The sequence below is a fragment of the Saccoglossus kowalevskii genome, chromosome 19 (genome assembly GCF_978046115.1).
Source record: "Saccoglossus kowalevskii chromosome 19, keSacKowa6.1, whole genome shotgun sequence".
Lineage (NCBI taxonomy): Eukaryota > Metazoa > Hemichordata > Enteropneusta > Harrimaniidae > Saccoglossus > Saccoglossus kowalevskii.
The window spans coordinates 2,044,466-2,048,243 of record NC_140659.1 but is presented as its reverse complement, the minus strand read 5'-3'; positions in this window follow the sequence as shown (position 1 = coordinate 2,048,243).

The window sequence follows — 3,778 nt, the reverse complement described above, 5'->3', positions numbered from 1 at the left end:
GGCATACACTGACCAACACTAGTTTTTATTAATAGGCATACACTGACCAACACTAGGGTTTATTAATAGGCAGACACTGACCAACACTAGGGTTTATTAATAGACATACTAGTACACTGACCAACACTAGTTTTTATTAATAGGCATACACTGACAAACACTAGTGTCTATTAATAGGCAGACACTGACCTACACTAGGGTTAATTAATAGGCACAAACTGACCAACACTAGGGTTTATTAATAGGCATACACTGACCAATACTAGCGTTTATTAATAGGCATACACTGACCAACACTAGCGTTTATTAATAGGCATACACTGACCTACACTAGGGTTTATTAATAGGCATACACTGACCAACACTAGGGTTTATTAATAGGCATACACTGACCATCACTAGGGTTTATTAATAGGCAGACACTGACCAACACTAGCGTTTATTAATAAGCAGACACTGAACAACACTATGGTTTATTAATAGACATACACTGACCAACACTAGCGTTTATTAATAGGCACACACTGACCAAAACTAGGGTTTATTAATAGGCAGACACTGACCAACACTAGCGTTTATTAATAGGCAGACACTGAGCAACACTAGGGTTTATTAATTGGCAAACACTGACCAACACTAGGGTTTATTAGTAGACACACACTGACCAACACTAAGGTCTATTATTAGGCATACACTGACCAACACTAGGGTTTATTAATAGACATACACTGACCAACACTAGGGTTTATTAATAGGCATAAACTGGCCATTACTAGGGTTTATTAATTGGCATACACTGACCAACACTAGCGTTTATTAATAGGCATACACTGACCAACACTAGCGTTTATTAATAGGCATACACTGACCTACACTAGGGTTTATTAATTGGCATACACTGACCAACACTAGCGTTTATTAATAGGCATACACTGACCAACACTAGCGTTTATTAATAGGCATACACTGACCTACACTAGGGTTTATTAATAGGCATACACGGACCAACACTAGGCATTATTAATAGGCATACACTGACCTTCACTAGGGTTTATTAATAGGCAGACACTAACCTATACTAGGGTTTATTAATAGGCATACACTGACCAACACTAGGGTTTATTAATAGGCAGACACTGACCTATACTAGGGATTATTAATAGGCATACACTGACCAACACTAGTTTTTCTTAATAGGCATACACTGACCAACACTAGGGTATATTAATAGGCAGACACTGACCAACACTAGGGTTTATTAATAGACATACACTGACCAACACTAGTTTTTATTAATAGGCATACACTGACCAACACTAGTGTCTATCAATAGGCAGACACTGACCTATACTAGGGTTTATTAATAGGCACAAACTGACCAACACTAGGGTTTATTAATAGGCACAAACTGACCAACACTAGGGTTTATTAATAGGCATACACTGACCAACACTAGTGTCAATTAATAGGCAGACACTGACCTATACTAGGGTTTATTAATAGGCACAAACTGACCAACACTAGGGTTTATTAATTGGCATACACTGACCAATACTAGCGTTTATTAATAGGCATACACTGACCAACACTAGCGTTTATTAATAGGCATACACTGACCTACACTAGGGTTTATTAATAGGCATACACTGACCAACACTAGGGTTTATTAATAGGCATACACTGACCATCACTAGGGTTTATTAATAGGCAGACACTGACCTATACTAGGGTTTATTAATAGGCATACGCTGACCAACACTAGGATTTATTAATAGGCAGAAACTGACCTATACTAGGGATTATTAATAGGCATACACTGACCAACACTAGTTTTTATTAATAGGCATACACTGACCTATACTAGGGTTTATTAATAGACAAACACTGACCAATAGTTGGGTTTATTAATAGGCATACACTGACCAACACTATGGTTTATTAATAGGCATACACTGACAAACACTAGGGTTTATTAATAGACATACACTGACCAACACTAGTGTCTATCAATAGGCAGACACTGACCTATACTAGGGTTTATTAATAGGCACAAACTGACCAACACTAGGGTTTATTAATAGGCATACACTGACCAACACTAGGGTTTATTAATAGGCATACACTGACCAACACTAGGGTTTATTAATCGGCAGACACTGACCAACACTAGCGTCTATTAATAGGCAGACACTGACCAACACTAGGGTTTATTAATAGGCATACACTGACCAACACTAGGGTTTATTAATAGGCAGACACTGACCTATACTAGGGTTTATTAATAGACAGACACTGACCAACACTAGGGTTTATTAATAGGCATACATTGACCAACACTAGGGTTTATTAATAGGCATAGACTGATCAACACTAGGGTCTATTAATAGGCATACACTGACCAACACTGGGGTTTATTAATAGGCATACACTGACCAACACTAGGGTTTATTAATAGGCATACACTGACCAACACTAGGGTTTATTAATAGGCACACACTGACCAACACTAGGGATTATTAATAGGCATACACTGACCAACACTAGGGTTTATTAATAGGCATACACTGACCATCACTAGGGTTTATTAATAGGCAGACACTGACCAACACTAGCGTTTATTAATAAGCAGACACTGAACAACACTATGGTTTATTAATAGACATACACTGACCAACACTAGCGTTTATTAATAGACATAGACTGACCAACACTAGGGTTTATTAATATGCATACACTAGTTTCTATTAATAGGCAGACACTGACCAACACTAGGGTTTATTAATAGGCACACACTGACCAACACTATGGTTTATTAATAGGCACACACTGACCAACACTAGGGTTTATTAATAGGCATACACTGACCAACACTAGGGTTTATTAATAGGCAGACACTGACCTATACTAGTATTTATTAATAGACAGACACTGACCAACACTAGGGTTTATTAATAGGCATACATTGACCAACACTAGGGTTTATTAATAGGCATACACTGATCAACACTAGGGTCTATTAATAGGCAGACACTGACCAACACTAGGGTTTATTAATAGGCATACACTGACCAATACTAGGGTTTATTAATAGGCATACACTGACCTACACTAGAGTTTATTAATAGGCATACACTGACCAACACTAGGGTTTATTAATAGGCATACACTGACCAACACTAGGGTTTATTAATAGGCAGACACTGACCTATACTAGGGTTTATTAATAGGCATACACTGACCAACACTAGGGTTTATTAATAGGCAGACACTGATGTATACTTGGGTTTATTAATAGGCATACACTGACCAACACTAGTTTTTATTAATAGGCATACACTGACCAACACTAGGGTTTATTAATAGGCAGACACTGACCAACACTAGGGTTTATTAATAGACATACACTGACCAACACTAGTTTTTATTAATAGGCATACACTGACAAACACTAGTGTCTATTAATAGGCAGACACTGACCTACACTAGGGTTAATTAATAGGCACAAACTGACCAACACTAGGGTTTATTAATAGGCATACACTGACCAATACTAGCGTTTATTAATAGGCATACACTGACCAACACTAGCGTTTATTAATAGGCATACACTGACCTACACTAGGGTTTATTAATAGGCATACACTGACCAACACTAGGGTTTATTAATAGGCATACACTGACCATCACTAGGGTTTATTAATAGGCAGACACTGACCAACACTAGCGTTTATTAATAAGCAGACACTGAACAACACTATGGTTTATTAATAGACATACA